The sequence below is a fragment of the Meriones unguiculatus genome, chromosome 8 (assembly GCF_030254825.1).
Source record: "Meriones unguiculatus strain TT.TT164.6M chromosome 8, Bangor_MerUng_6.1, whole genome shotgun sequence".
Lineage (NCBI taxonomy): Eukaryota > Metazoa > Chordata > Mammalia > Rodentia > Muridae > Meriones > Meriones unguiculatus.
In genome coordinates, this window is record NC_083356.1 from 60,823,935 (window position 1) to 60,841,381 (window position 17,447).

Genomic DNA, 17,447 nt, shown 5'->3' on the forward strand with positions numbered 1-17,447 from the left:
CTTTCTCTTCTCCTCCAATGTCTCTCCCCAAGGGCACTGATGGGGAAGGTCCTCCTCCCTTTCCTCTGACCCTAGCCTATCAGATCTCATCAGGACTGTCTGCATTGTCTTTCTCTGTCTCCTGGTAAGGCTGCACCTCCACCCCTCAGGGGGAGGTGATCACAGAGCTAGCCACTGAGTTCACATCAGAGACAGCTCCTGTTCCCTTTACTAAGGATTCCACTTGGAGGCTGAGCTGCCATGGGCTACATCTGTGCAGGGGTTCTAGGTTATCTCAATGCATGGTCCCTGGTTGGAGTATCAGTTTCAGAAAAGACACCTGGGCCCAAAATTTTTGGTTCTGTTGCTCTCCCTGTGGAGCTCCTGACCCCCCCCCCCCCAGGTCTTTCTATCTCCCCCTTCTTTCATAAGATTCCCTGCACTCTGCCCAATGTTTGGCTATGAGTCTCGCCTCTGCTTTGATACCTCAATCAGTAGAGTTTTTCAGAGGCCCTCTGTAGTAGGTTCCTGTCCTGTTCCCTGTTTTCTCCCTTCCGACATCCATCCCATTTCCCTTTCTGAGTGAGGATTGATCATCTTACCCAGGGTCCTCCTTCTTGCTTAGCTTCTTTACATGTACAAATTTTAGTATGTTTATCCACTTACTAGTGGATAATTAGTATGCTAGTATCCACTTATAAGTGAATATATACCATGTGTGTCTTTCTGCTTCTGAGATACCTCATTCAGGATGATCTTTTCTTTTTTTTAATTGTATTTATTTTTTTATTATTAGTTACATTTTATTAACTCTGTATCCCAGCTGTATCCCACTCCCTCATTCCCTCCCATTCCCACCCTCCCTCCCTCATCTCCACCGTGCCCCTTTCCAAGTCCACTGATAGGGGAGGACCTCCTCCCCTTTCATCTGACCCTGTTTTATCAGGTATCTTCAGGACTGGCTGCAAAGCCCTCCTCTGTGGCCTAGAGGACTTCTCCTCCCTTTGGGGGTGGGTGGGTCAAAGAGCCTGCCATTGAGTTTCTGTCAGAAATAGTCCCTGTTCCCCTTACTATGGGAAACCAATTGGTTACTGAGCTACCACAGGCTACACAGGGTGATCTTTTCTATTTCCCACCATTTGCCTGCAAATTTCATGATTTCCTTGTTTTTAATTGCTGAGTAATATTCCATTGTGTAATTATACCACAATTTCTGTATCCATTCCTCAGTTGAAGGACAACTGATTGTTTCTAGATTCTGGCTATTATAAATAAAGCTGCTAAAACATGGTTGAGCAAATGTCCTTGCTGTATACTTGAGCATATTTTTGATATATGCCTAGGAGTGGTATAGCTGGATCTTGAGGTATCATTATTCCTAATTGTCTGAGAAAGCACCAGATTTATTTCCAAAGTGGTCGTACATGTTTACAGTTCTACCATCAATGGGGAAGGATTCCCCCTTTCTCCACATCCTCTCATGCATGAATTGTCATTTTAGGTTTTGATCTTAGCCATTCTGATGGGTGTAAGGTAAAATCTTAGGGTTGTTTTGATTTGCAGTTCCCTGATGACTAAGGAGGTTCAGCATTACTTTAAGTATTTCTAAGCATTTCTCTGCCATTCGATATTCCTCTATTGAGAATTCTGTTTAGCTCTGTACTCCATTTTTTAATTGGATTACTTGATTTGTTTCTTTTATCTTCTTGAGTTCTTATATATTTTGGATATTAGCCCTCTGTCAGATATAGGGTTGGTGAAGATCCTTTCCCAACCTGTAGGCAGTCATTTTGTTTTGATGACAGTATCCTTTGCTTTACAGAAGCTTTTCAGTTTCATGAGGTCCCATTTATTGATTGTTGATCTTAAAGCCTGTGCTGTTGGTGTTCTGTTCAGGAAGTTGTCTCTTGCGTCAATGAGTTCCAGGCTCTTTCCCACTTTTTCTTCTAATAGATTTAGTGTGTCTGGTTTTATGTTGAGGTCTTTGATCCACTCCGGCTTTAGTTTTGTGCAGGGTGATAAGTATGGATCTATTTTCATTTTCCTGCATGTAGACATCCAGTTAGACCAGCACCATTTGTTGCAGATGCTGTCTTTTTTCCATTGCATGTTTTTGTCTTCTTTGTCAAAAATCAAGTATCCGTAGGAGTATGGGTTTCTTTCTGGGTTTTCTATTTGATTCCATTGGTCCACCATCTGTTTCTATGCCAGTTCCATGCAGTTTTTATTAGTACAGGTTGGGATCAGGGATGGAGATACCTTCAGAAGATCTGTTGTTGTACAGGGTTGTTTTAGCAATTCTGGGTTTTTTGTTTGTTTGCTTGTTTATTTTTTCCATATGAAATTGAGAATTGTTCTTTCAAGGTCTGTAAAGAATTGTGTTGGCATTTTGATGGGAATTGCATTGAATCTGTAGATTGCTTTTGGCAGGATGGCGATTTTCACTGTGTTAATCCTACCAATCCATGAGCATAGATTTTTCCACTTTCTGATATCTTCTTCAAATTCTTCAGATACTTGAAGTTATTTTCAAACAGGTCTTTCACTTGCTTGGTTAGAGTCACACCAAGGTACTTTATGTTATTAGTGGCTATTGTGAAGGATGTTGTTTCCCTAATTTCTTTCTCAGCCCATTTGTCTTTCATATACAGGAGGGCTTTTGAATTTTTGAGTTAATTTTGTATGCGGCCACTTTGTGAAACTTTGACCTCTTCCTTTCCAATTTATGTCTCCTTGATCTCCTTTAGTTGTCATATTGCTCTAGCTAGGATTTCAAGTACTATGTTGAGGAAATACGGAGAGAGTGAGCAGCCTTGTCTTGTCCCTGATTTCAATGGGATTCATTTAATTTTCTCTCCTTTTAGTTTGATGTATGCTATAGGCTTACTGTATATTTTCTTTATATGCTTAGGTTTATGCCTTGTATCCCTGATCTCTCTCCAAGACTTTAAACCTGAATGGGTGCTCGATTTCTTCAAATGCGTTTTCAGCATCTAAGCAGATGATAATATGGTTTTTTTTTCTCCTTCAGTTTGTTTATATAGTTGATTACATTGATGGAGTTACGTATATTGAACCACCGCTGCATGCCTGGGATGAAGCCTACTTGGTCATGATAGATGATACCTTTTATGTGTTCTTGGATTCAGTTTGCAGGTATTTTATTGAGTATTTTGGCATCAATGTTCATAAGAAATATAGTTTCTTCTTGGGTGTGTTATCTAGGGCTTTTAGGTGTATCATTAAGTTGCTCATATGAGATGTATCAAACATTTTTATGGATGCATTTAGTGCTATGAGCTTTCCTCTTAACACTGCTTTCATTGCGTCCCATAAGTCTGGGTAAGTTGTGCTTTTATTTTCATTGAATTTTAGGAATTATCTAATTTCTTTTTTCATTTCTTCCCTGACCCAGCTGTCATTGATTAGAGAGTTGTTTAGTTTCCACGTCTATATAGGATTTTTGTAATTTCTGTTGTTGATGAGGTCTAGTTTTAGGTCATTGTGGTCTGATAGGATACAAGGGATTATTTCAATCTTCTTGTATCTGGTTTGGCTTGCTTTGTACCCAACTATATGGTCAGTTTCTGAAAAGGTTCTGTGAGATGCAGAAAAGAAGGTATACTCTTTTGAGTTTGTGTGAAAAGTTCTGTAGACATCTAGTAGGTCCATTTGTTTTAGGACCTCTGTAAGTGTCTCATTTCCCTATTTAGCTTCTGTCTAAATGATCTGTCCCTTGGTGAGAATGGAGTGTTGAAGTCTCCCACTATTAAGGTGTTGGGATCAATGTGTGATTTAAGCATTAATGTTTCATTTAGGAATGCAGGTGCTTTGTAAATAGGGGCATAGATATTCAGGATTGTGATGTCCTCCTTGTGGATTTTTCCATTGATGAGAATGAAGTGCCTCTCCTCATCTTTTTTGATTAATTTTGGTTGAAAGCCTATTTAATTAGATGTTAGAATAGTTACCACAGCTTATTTTCTCGGTCTGTTTGCTTGAAAAACCTTTTAAAAGGCCTTTACTCTGAGATAGTGTTTATCTTTGTTGCAGAGGTATGTTTCTTGGATGCAACAGAATGTTGGATCCTGTTTCTACAACCATTCTGTTAGTCTCTGTCTTTTTATTGTAGAGTTGAATCTGTTGATGTTGATAGATAATAATGACCAACGAATGTTAGTTCCTTTTATTGTGGAGTTGGTGGTGTTACAGTGTTTCTATGTTTATTTTCTTTTAAATTTTTGTTGTGAAGTTATCTATATCTTGTATTTTATGGGTGTATTTGAATTCGTTGGATTGGAGTTTTCCTTCAAGTATCTTTTGTAGAATGAGTTGCTGTGTAGATATTGTTTAAGTTTAGTTTTGTCATGGAATATTTTGTTTTCTCCATCTATGTTGATTGAAAGTTTTTCTGGGTATAGTAGCCTGGGTTGGTATCTCTGGTCTCTTGGAGTCTGCATGACACCTGCCTTGGCCCTTCTGGCTTTCATAGTTTCTGTTGAGAAGTCTGGTATGATTCTGATAAGTTTACCTTTATATGTTACTTGGCCTTTTCCCCTTGCTTTTAACATTTTTTTCTTTGTTCTGTAGATTTAGTGTTTTAGCTATTATGTGACATGAGAAAGTTCTATTCTGGTCTAGTCTACTTGGTGTTCTGTAGGCTTCTTGTATGTTTATGGACATTTCTTTCTTTAAGTTGGAAAATTTTTCTTCTATGATTTTCTTGAAAGTATTTTCAGACCTTGGAGCCTGGGATCTTCTTTTCATCTATTCCTATTATTCTTAGATTTTGTCTTTTCATGGAATCCTTGATTTCTGGGATGTTTTGTGTTTGGCTGTATTTGCCTGCATTTCTTTGAGAGCTTTGTTCATTTCCTCTTTATATGCTTCTAATAACTGGATAAGCACAGATTTGAGATCATTCTCTTCTGTTTCTGATGAATTAGCATATCCATTGATTTGGGGGGGTGCTGGTGAAGCCATGATGTCCTGATTTTTGGATGTGTTCTTACCCCAACCTCTAGCCATTTGTTTATCTGTAACCTTCGCTGTTTGTTCCTGGAGTCTACACTGTGGACTGGGTCCATCTGTCTCTGGTGTCTGGAATATTCTTCAGGAAGATGAGAGAGGTCCATTGGTTTGAGAGTGGATGTTGTTGTTTCAGCTGTAGCTAAGGGAGGAAGGTTGCAGGCATATATGTGCAAGCACAGGCGTGTGTGTGGCTGTGTGCCTTTAGGGAAAGGTTGTTAGAACATGTAGATGCCTGGAAGAGTGTAGCTTAAGCTTGGGAGGGGGTGCGGGTACTGGCGCTGTTCCTGGGCGAATGCACATACGCAGGTGCCCTGAATACTTCAGGGGCCTGCAGTCCTGATATTCAGATCTGTCTGGGCTCCAGGAACTGTTTGCCTGGACTCCACTGGTAGACCCACAGAACAGGGGCTTCAATGTTGAGAACACTGTCTCAAGGATCCTTATGTTGCCACAGTTGGGGTGTGGGTGGGAGGGATCTGATGTCTGGCTGCTGGAGTAGAGGGACCCTGGATCTGGGCTCTGCATGCTCACTTGAAGGCATGCTCATTCACTTGCAGGCCTGATTGGAAAGCACAGGGGGGCCCCTTGTTCTCTACTCTCAGGTTTGCCCCACAGGGGCAAATGAGAGTGTAGGAGATCCATTAGCCCATTGGTGTCCACTGGCGGCCAGGCAAGGAGACCCTTGCTTGGGGCAGCTACCTCTGCTGTCTCAGTCACTGAGCATGGAGGCTCCTGCTTGGGATAGCTGCCACCCACTGTGCCACAGCCACAGATGCCTCTGCCATCTCAGTCACAGAGAGCAGGGGCTCATGCTGTGGTAACCACTGCTGCCAGGCAGGAAGACCAGTGTTTGGGACATTGGGAAGTGCAGGAGAGTAGACTATTTGCCACTCTCAGTCCCTGGAGACATCCATGGACAACCTGGATTCAAACTGTCCCAGCTCAAGGCTTGTCTCCTCTCACCCACAAAGCCTCAGTGTTGATGTTCTGGCTTCAGCTGTCCCTCCACTCACCAATTTCAGAGTTACGATCCTGTGCCCCTCAGATATGGTGTGTGCTGGTTGCCGCCATCTCAGACTCCTCTTTTTGTTGTTGTTGTTTTATTTTTCAAAACAGGGTTTCTCTGTGTAGCCTTGGTTTCCCTGGACTCACCTTGTGGACCAGGCTTGCCTCAAATTCACAGCAATCTGCCTGCCTCTGCCTCCCTAAGTGCTGGAATTAAAAGCATATACCACCAAGCCTGGCTAAAGCTCTGGAACTTCAATGTCACTATGGACTGAAGCTAACTGCAAACTTGATCTCTTGAATTACCTTTGTAGTCTCACATATCTCTCTTCTTCCACATCACCTACTCCAGAGAAGGGCAAGTGAGAACTGTGCATAGTGAGAATCTCTCTGGCTGAAAAGATGCTACCAAATGCAGATATGAACAGGGTAATTTGTGGTCTGTGCTTGTTTTCTTACTCCAGTTTCCTGGAAGCCATGACAGCGATTCCTGACAAACTGTAGTCTTCTGCATGTTGACACAGCACAGTCAATAGATTATGACCAACAAAAAAACCCAGCAACCTCTCTTATGGCACATTCCATGTTTCCAGGTTGCAGCTGATTAATGAAGCCATATTGAATAGCCATACTGGAAGAATCAGCCTAGTTCCTCTGAGGCAAAGCTCTCATCTTGCCTATCTTGTTTCTCATGCAGAAAATTACCAGTTAAATTCTGACTTAAGGATATTCATTATTGGAATGATGTTTTCATCGGCATGATATACCATTATTTATATGCTGGGCTTTCAACAGAGAAAACTGAAAGTGGAGTCGGTTTGTCTTCTACCTGAAGGGACAGAAAAGAAACAAGAACTGTTCTAAGAGCACTGGTCACCTTTGTTCTGTCAGGTATTACTTTTACATTCTTAAGAGCTGAACCACTATAAAGGTAGTTTTGGTCCTGTGCATAGAATTTAATGGGATTTTTCCAAGAACAGGCAATACATAAGAGAACCTCTTGTTATCTTTCTGTTTTTCATTCATTTGTTTTATGAGATATTATCTCAATGAAGAAAAAAAAATAAACAAAATACTTTTGTAATTTCTTCTGTCACGAGTTTATTTGAATTTATGTGAGTTGCCTATTTATGTTAATGATGCTTTGATGTTATTGAAGAAGCAAATATATTGATATAACCAATTATTAATATCCCATCAATATATTCTCATATCCATCATAATTCATCATACACTCTATTGATTTACTATTGATGTGCTTTAATAAGTGACTCTAAATATAAGGTAACATTTAATAGACACATATTAAGTTATAACAGGGTATTCATAAAACCAAGTATGAGAAGTAAGACTGCCTACACCTAACATAAGGTAGTCATTCTAGAGGAGACTTTAATAATTACAGTAGAAACTATCTTCTTAGCCACACAACATAAATGACAGTATGAAGAGAATTTATTTTAATTTTTATTCAATTGTTTAAATATATATATATATATATATATATATATATATATATATATATAATTGGAATTACTATGAGGTACAGAATTCACCAGGTAGAACACCCTGGCCTAGAATCCACAGATATCTGCCTGCTTCTGCCTTCAGAGTACTGGGATTAACAACGTGTGTCACCATGACCAGGTTTTTGCGGGTTTTTGAAATTAAAATATAAGTGTATACGCCCTTGGTGTTTTCACCTTTGTTTCTGGTGTTGATTTTGAGACAGTTTCTCTTTGTAACCAGGCTGACCATGAGCTCTTGATTTTCCCCCTCAGTTATTTGAGAGCTGGCATTACAGGTATTCATCACCACACACAACCCATTTATCGCTATATACTTAAAATTACTTATCTGTGCTTCATTTCCTTCCTTTGGATCCTGGTACTACTTTGGCAGTTAGTATTGATAACTGCAGACTCAGAGTTGAGAAACAGGGGCACAGAAAGCTCCTCTGATTATTGCTGCTCTCATCCCACCCCATGCCCCCCCAAAAAAACCCTAACATCCTAGATAAGAAACTATCAAAGAGAACTCTTGAAAACTGTGACAAGGATGTTGAAATGTAGCTCTCCACAACTGAAGGCTTCTCTGAGATGGGGTAGCAGGTGGAAAGGACTCAGTTTTCTTTAAGGAGACAGCTACTGGGAATTTGACCATGCTCCAGTGAGTACGTGGGACACACAATTTGGACTTGCTGTGCTTTTATTTTTCTTCTTTTTGTTTTTGGAGGGGGGCCTCTGGAAGAACTGAGAAGTGAGTGTGATTGCGGTGCATGGTGTGAATTTCCCAAATAATAAAAATATTATGTTGGAGGTAAACATTTACAGTTGGGGCTGGAGAGATGGATGGGTGGATAAGATACCTTGGGTGTAAAGATGAGGACCTTAAACTTGAATCCCTAGCATAGATGTAAAAACAAACCAAATATAGTCATGGCCATGATAATCTCAGGGCTATAGAACAAAGAGATGGATCCTGGGAGCTTGCTGGTCAAGAGCTCAGCTGAAACTGATGAGCCTTAATGTTTAGTGAGAAACAGTATCTCAATAGAATATGGCTGGGAATGATAGAGAGGGATAGAGAGGGAATGGCAGAGTGTTGTTTTCTGGCCTCTGTGGGCCATGGATGTACGCACATGTACATATGCATACAAAGCATGTATACATTCACAGACATGTTATTAAAAAGGGCAAAAAAGGGAATAGTTACTGAATTGTTACTATGGATCTTAAAAACAATGACAGTGTTTCATTAGCTATTATGTCCTTTTCTCCATGAAGGACTGACAAGATTAACACAAAATGAACATTTCAAGAACAATCTGAAAAAAGGAAGGAAGGAAGGAAGGAAGGAAGGAAGGAAGGAAGGAAGGAGGAAGGAAAGAAGGAAGGAAGAAATTGGTGCACGGTCCATAGTTTTCTCTCTAAACATATCAAGAGAGTGATGCTAATGTTTACTGAATAGGTATTTTGTCAAGACTTCAGCTTCTTTCATACTTACCCCCAAGTAAACTTATCCCTTTCATTATTGCACAAACGGAGATTTGAAGAGGTAGATGGTTTCTCAAGTTCATACAGCTGTTAAAAAAGAGAAGTGAGGGTGAACATGCAGGTAAATCCATCTCCACCTTCAGTGCGTTCCATGACACATCAGCACTTCTCAGGCGTGGCTCCAACCCGCAGCAGCAGCAGAGCCTGCAAACTTAGTACAAACTATTGAATCTTGTGATGGTTACTGACAATTATCAAACTGATAAGAGTTAGAACCACTAGGAGGTTAGTTGCCCTCTGGGCTTGCCTGTGAGGGATTATGTGGAGAGTCTTATCTGATTTACAAACATCCACCTTAACTGTGAATAGGACTGTTCCTTAGGTAGGAGATTATGGTCTGCATAACACGTAGAAAAAGAACTGATCATAGAATCAGGTTCATCCTTCTCTGTCTCCCGATTGATGAGATGTGCCTAACCGCTTCAAGATCCTGATGCCTTGGCTTTCCCAAGATGGACAGTGTCTTCAACTATGGGCTAAAGTAAACATTTTTTTCCTGTTAATTTGCTTTTGCAGGAGTATTTTACCACAGCAATGAAGGGCAAGGGGTCACTACTAAAACAGACTCCATGATAAGACTGCTGAGTCAGAAGCTCCTTGAACTAGGACTCAATATTTTCTGTATCAATAAGCCTTTGGGGTAATTTTAACTAACATTCAAAACCTGCAGAGGTACAGTCTACTTCCTCTCTAACCAAGACGTTTTCAATGTTCATAAAAGTCGTATTTATAAACCACCATAATGATTTAACTAGTGAATTCAGAACTAAGGAAATTCAATAAATAACATCAATGGTTTACATCCTTATCAGTGTAAAAGGCAAGAAAAAAATCAGATTCCAAACGCAGCTTACTCTTTCATGTATCATTTTATTCACTTATTTCATAGGACTCAAAGCACTTTTCTAAGAGCGAATTTGTCACCTGTAACATCTGGGAAAGCAAAGTGTACATTACCTGATTGATTCTGCTTTGCCAGTCAGGTCATGAATGAAAACGTTAACACAAATAAGGAGTGTGCAGAAACTATATTCTCAATTGACTTGGTTGCTTAAATACTCAAGATTTTGATAATCTCATGGGGTAAGAGATGGGAGGGGGTAGAAGAACTTAATAAATTTAACTATTAGAAAAGCTGGCAAGATGAGGTAGGAGATAACTTCTTTCAGTGAAAAATTAAAATTCCAGTTTCCTTGATAGGCATGCATGCCTCCGTCCATCAATCAAAATAACAGAGTCTGGTCAGTGCACTGAAAAGAACCTATATTAACAGAGGGAATTTCATGCTGCAAAAGCGTCTGGAGCAGCCACTGTGCTGTTTCAGAAAATATGAGAGAAGAACTTAGAGCATAGTTTTAGTAGAAACTTGAACTGTCTATTAGGATTGTGCTTACTGATGTGAAAGGTTTGGAAAAATTATGCGAGATATCACATTAAAACAGGAAACAGATGGTGCTTGACTGGGTATGCAGGTGAGGGAGCGGGAGCTTCCTCATTTGGCTGAGAGATGCACAACAAGAACAGCAGCCACCAGCTTGTTCTTCAGCCCCAGTCTGAGGAAACATGCTCGTGGGTTATTGTCATTGTGTCTAATATGTACTAATTCACTTACACAGAATCTAACATCACAACGAGCCTCTAACCTGGCTGGATTCTGCGACTGTGCCTTATTCCTGTTATTTCAGTTCTGATTATTGAAACTCTTCTTTCTGGTGTTAATAGAGAGCACATTGGTGTTTAGACCATGAAAGACAGCACAGGTTTTAACCATTTTCAAACCAGGTTAATGCTAGAACAAACCAAAATAATTTATAGAATGTACTAAAACTGCATCGCAAGAAAATTTATGGAAGGTAGTCACACAATAATAAAAGAGGAAAGATTAATTAACATAAAATTCTAGCTGTCATATTTCTCTAAGTAGAAGAAATTGTAAAGCAATTTTATTTCATTGACTGAACCTCCAACTAGTTCTACATGGGAGTGAAAGGCTGTGAAAGGCACTTCTAGCCTAGTAGAAAGACAGGATTTTTAAAAATATTTTTAGAAACTACTACTAAAAGTTAGATCACTAAAACATGATCAATCATTTGTAAAATTTTTTATATCCAATCTAGGGAAATTTGCTGCATTAGAAGCATCTGGATACAAAAATAACTTTTTTAATTTTTAAGGTACAGAACTTTGGGTATTAGTGTCGACACTGAGTGACAGTGATTTCCTGTCAATTTATCTCTGTATCCTTGCAACATGATTTCTGCTGCACTGGACGTGCTCAATAAATGTTGATGGGACAAAATGTAGGAATTCAGCAGTGAGACTTGACTAGCCTGGTCCACTAGAGAACAGAATGTTTGGATTAGAGAGTGAAGGCCATCGTCTCAGTATTATGGGTATTCCTCTGAGGTTCCTAGTTGTGCTTTCAAAAAGAGATGTCCTTCTATTTTCTCTGTTGATGCTGAAGCACAGCTTTTCAAGACCACCAACATGTGGAAAGAAAAAAGACATTTTCTGCACTTAAGAAAACCATTGAAGGCATATGTGGCTTGACTGTACTGTGATGATTTGGCTGATCTGACACAAGTGGCTTCCGGAGTGACTTGTACAAATAATCCAGAGTCTTAGGAGCAAATGGCTGTTCTTTCTCCCTGTTGTGTTATCTAATGACACATCAATCACCATGTTAGCAACCATGTACTGTTTTGCTAATTAGCTCTGTTTGATATATATTTCTAAAATTAGAATTGTATACAATGCTTAGATCTAGAAATTTCATGAGGATAAATAAATTAAATTTGATCTTGTATAATAATAATTGCAATAAATATACTTATTCATCCCCAAAGTCTTTTAAAAATTAGCCTATATTTTAATCCCAGAAAGTAAGACAAATCTCTTAATATAACTGTTATTTTATGGAGTACTAATAACAACTATCAATTAGTCCTTATGATGTTTATCTATTATGATTATATATAAAATGTAGTATATGACCAAATACCAAGGTCCTCCAAGTGTTAAAACATTCTTATGGTATGATATTGATCTTTGAATTTCCAGAACAACTGAGAAAGAAAGTTCTACATTATATCACTTTCCTAGCAAACAAAAATTATTTTGGACTTTTAACTTTTGAAATCCTTCTGATATAAACGAATTTGTTCCATATTCTCTTTAAAAAACAAAAAAGAAGAGGAACAGGAAGGAGAAGAAGAAGAAGATGATGATGATGATGGTGATGAAGAAGAATTTTAAGAAAAGTACAACTGCAAATAGCGGGAGTCACTGGAGGAGGCCAAGGAGATCACTCAGTGGGGAATTGCATGGTGTTTGCCTTCTAGCTTGAGGACACCAGTTGTAACCCTAGAACTCCTGTTGAGTTACAGCACTTATAAACTCAGCACTGGGGAAGTGGAGAATGAGATCTCAGGGGCTCACTGAAAGCCACCTAGTCTAACAGATGAACCCTGGGTGAGAGTCTCTGTCTCAATGAAACGAAGTGGATGACTCCTGAGGAACAACTCTTGAAGTTTGCCTCCAGCCTCGAGTACACAAGTGCACACTTATTCATGCACATACAAGCACAACCCCCCCCACACACACACCACATACAAAGAAATTTGCAGTTAAGTTCCACGGATGTAAATCTGGAAACTGTAGCCTTTGTAATGTGCACCATTTGCTCAGGTGGTTTGGGGGTGATATAATTTAGTTGTGGATATATTTATCTAGATATATGTAGATTTGATAAAATTGCATTTCCCTGTGCTGAAAGGAGCTGAGTGATATTTATTTTTTTAATTTTTGTTTAAGGTACCCACATATTGATGGCAGGAACACCTATTTTTAATTATGGTCCGTGGATAGAAATAAGACACTGGAATTTAGTATTGACTTATATTTTGCATAAAATTCATTGGACAACCTCCAAAATGAAACAGTCTCTCATAAAAGAATTAACAATGTCATTTTATTATGTTATGTTAGTGAAGATATGTTCTAGCTAGAGGTCTTGGATCTTGGCTGTTTTTCCTGTATTTCCTGGGTGTCTTGCTATGAGACAGCCTCAGGAACAGCCCACTCACAGTAAGCCCTCGCTATCAATCAATACCCATAGTGTTGCAAATGCACAGTGAAGGCTCTGGAGACCCATGTGTCCACTCAGACACATCCTCCTCTCACTTCACACCCTTAGTTGAACTAACTACCACTCCTTCCCAGGAGAGCTCAACCCTCCTAACATTTAGTACACATTTCCTTCCCATCTTCCTTTCCCACTGCTCGTCACTGTTGGATGCTCAGCTGAATCACACACCTGCTGAAATTTTTTTTGTGGCCTCTTCAGTTAAAATACATCCACAAATCTTCCTTTTGTTTGTGGAATGCATTGCATTCTATATATTAGATTACATTGCTTCACCCTAATCTCTTTCTGTGTTAATGGCTGCAAGACCAGAGCACCCTTTTTATCCTAGGATCCTTCAAACAGATAGTCAAAGGTTAACACATGGGATAGTCTTAACTAACTATTCAGAATAAAAACAAGAACACAAAAATCACTGTATGGCTTCTAAAGTGTGCAAGGACTTGAAATGTACATTTATTGGTTCACTTGCGTTGACACTAAGAATCCTTTAGGAACCTCACTGTATATTGAATAGCATACTGGAATCTGGATGATTCCATAACTCATGGTCATAAAGCTGACTTGTTCTGCACTTCTACTGCCAGGAACAGACTATGACAACAAATAAGTAACCTGCTGCCAGCACAGTCTGTGTGGTTTTAAAGAATTAATACTTTAGCTATCTTTCAAATGATTCATAAGTTATCATTAAGGATCATTGTCCATGCTTTTTAAAAAGCACTCTGCAAAAGGCTTTGATCTACAAATGAAGAGATTCAAGATTGCTCTCCACAGCTGACCCACTTTCAGTGTCCTGCTAGCTCTTGAATAGATTATAGGAATACCTGTTTCTGATATTTGAAAACCATGTTGCAATTAGACATTAAAGAAGATATAGCTGTTATATGAATATGCTAATTAAGCTTATCTGTGTAATATTTCATGATATTTGTTATCATGTTTACCTTAAAATCTTGTTTATGCTGTCTTTTCAAAATTTGAATACATGAAAATTATATACTGAACAAATTCAAATATACTATCTCTCAAATATAATCTACTTGTATATGATTTAACCTAATTTACAGGAATTTCAATACTTAAAAAGTGCTAGTGAATGAACACTAATGTGTTAAAGCACAAATTTGTAAATAAATAAGTTAAACTATCCAAATAAACCTATCAGGTTATGGTATTCAAATACAGGCAACAGCAAATTGCAGAAAATGATTGCATATTAAAATAATAACACATATTCTGCATTTGTCCACAAATATGCTACAAAGTTACTATCAACACAATATACTCTACGTAGCAAGTATGTGCATGTGAAAACATGTGTCTTGAAATCTAAGTGCTCAGCAGTGATGAATGTCATCAGAAGAGCTAGGAGAATGACCCTCACGCCTTTATTTCAAGACCCTGCCAGGAAATTAATTCTCCAAATTGTCATAAACAATCTATTTGGCTTCGTTGTCTGCTGATAAACATTTTCTATCATTTCTTTTGAAGCGCACACTATGGACGCACTTCCAGAGAGTAAAAGGTAGCCTAAAATGACATCCCCTAACCGCTTCCTCAAGGTCTTTCTTCACAATAAAATGTAACTTTTAACATTCTTGTAGAATCACCATATCAATTTAAATCTGCAACAATGTCTACTAAGCAAAACAGTATATATTGAGCAATTTTGCAAATATTTGCAGCATTAGCCATTCCATTTATTTACTTCTTCAATGAAAAGCCACTAATTTATTTTACAGTTCTAACAGCCAGTTCCAAAGCAATAGCCCTTTTAAATTTTCTTAATTCTTAAAGATCCTGTTTCTTTTCAACCGATACCCCCACAAGTTATCAGCAAACAACTTATCTGTAAATTCCTAGAACCCCTGGTTTCCAGCCTCCATTTGTCAGTCAATCTGCCTGCTTTGTATGAACCACCAGCTTTGTGGCCAATGTTTGCTATGTCAGAGTATTTACTGACTTAAACAATGTTGTCAATGCGATAACAACCTTATGTCATCAATATTGACTTACCAAAATATATTTTAATATATATTTTAATAAATTATCTTTCCTTTACTGAAATCAAAACATAATGTAAAGTTTATTTACTATAAGATGAAGAAAATCCTTGTTCTGTTCATTGTATGGAGACGTTGGTGACTTGAACAATAGAGCCATTCTAGGATGGGAAGTTGAGGGTATTCTTCACAGAAAGAAAAGGAAGGCATGCATGTACACTATTTCTCTGCTGTCAGCTGTCAGCTGGACCTGCACTGTTCATCACTAAATACCTTAGAGAGAAATACAACTCTTTAGTTACCATCCTGTGTGACAGTCTTAAATTCTGATAGTGGTTTTAAATATACATATCAACATGCAGTCAAATCTTTAAGGGAAAATGCTATACCATGGCTTAGTTTAAAATGTAACAAGTTGGTCTTTAGAGATGAAAACTCCTATGTCAGCAATTTTTTAAATTTTATTTTCTTCACAGTTTATTCATCATATATCCCAATTGAAGACCCTTACCTCAACTTCTTCCCAGTCTCGCCCTCTCTCCCTCTTCTCCTTATCCCCTTCCCCTAGTCCATTGAAAGGGGGGAGTCCTCCACCATTGCCACTTCCTGATGTTAAGTCTCATCAGGACTGCCTGGATCGTCTTCCTCCATGGCTTAGCAAGGCCTCATCACTAAGAGTGAGTGATCAGAGAGCAGACAACTGAGTTCATGATAGAGGCAGCCCCTGCTCCCCCCTCCCTATGAGATCCATATGGAGACTGAGCTGCCAATCAGCCACATCTGAGCAGGGGTTCTAGGTCCTCTCCATGCATGGTCTTTGGTTAGTGTATCAGTTCTCTGCAGGATTCCGTGGGCTCAGATACTTTAGCTTTGTTCTTCTCCTTGTGGGGCTCCTCTCCCTTCCATGTCCCTCTATCTCCACTGCCCTCGTCTTCCATAAGACTCTCTGAATTCTACCCAAAGTCTGACCATGAGTTCAGCATCTGCTTCGATCCTCTGTGGGGTGGAGCCTTTCAGAAAGCACTCTATAGTAGCTCCCATCCTGTTTCCTCTCTTCCACCCTTCCACCCTTCCACCGCTTCTGGTGTCTATCCTGTTTGCCATTCTGAACGAGATTTAAGCAACCTCCCTAGGATCCTCCAAGTTGTTTAGCTTTTTAGGTCTGTAGATGGCTGTCCTGTATTATACAGCTAATATCCACTTATTAGTGAGTGTATACCATGCCTGTCTTTCTGTTTTTGGGTTACTTCACTCAGGATGATCTTTTCTAGTTCCATCCATTTGCCTGCAAATTTCATGATTCCCTTGTTTTTAATAGCTGAGTGGTATTCTACTGTGTAGATGTATCACAATTTCTGTCTCCATTCCTCCATTGAGGAGCATCATGGTTGTTGCCAGATTCTGACTATTACAAATAAAGCTGCTGTGAACATAGTTGAGCAAACGTCCTTGTTGAATGGTTGGGAATCTTTTGTGTATATGCCAAAATATAGTGGTATAGATGGATCTTGAGGTAGTGCTATTCCCAATTTTTTGAGAATGTGCCAGATTGATTTCCAAAGCGATTGTAAAAGTTTGCACTCCCACCAGCAATGGAGGAGTGTTCCCCTTTCTCCATATCCTTTCCAGAATATTATCACTAGAGGTTTTTTTTTTTTTTATCTTAGCCATTCTGATTGATGTAAGATGGAATCTCAGAGATGTTTTATTTGCAGTTCCCTGATTACTAAGGACACACCTATGAATGCCTGATTTTTGACAAAGATGCCAAAACTGTACGATGGAAAAATGATAGTGTCTTCAGCAAATGGTGCTGGTCTAACTGGAAGTCCACATGTAGAAAAATACAAATAGACCCATTTGTATCACTCTACACAAAGCTAAAGTCCAAGTTTATCAAAGATCTCAACATAAAACCGGACACACCAGTCTATTGAAAGAAAAAGTGGGTAGAGCCTCAAAGTCATTGGCACAGGAGACAAGTTCCTGAACACAGCACCAACAGCTCAGGCTCTAAGATCTACAATTAATAAATGGGACCTAATGAAACTGAAAAGCTTCTGTAAAGCAAAGGACACTGTCAACAGAACAAAACAACAGACTACAGACATGTGAAAAGATCTTTACCAACCCTCCATCCAGTAAAGGGCTAATATCCAGAATATATAAAAACACTCAAGAAATTAGACATCAACAAACAAAATAATTCAATTAAAAATAGGGTAT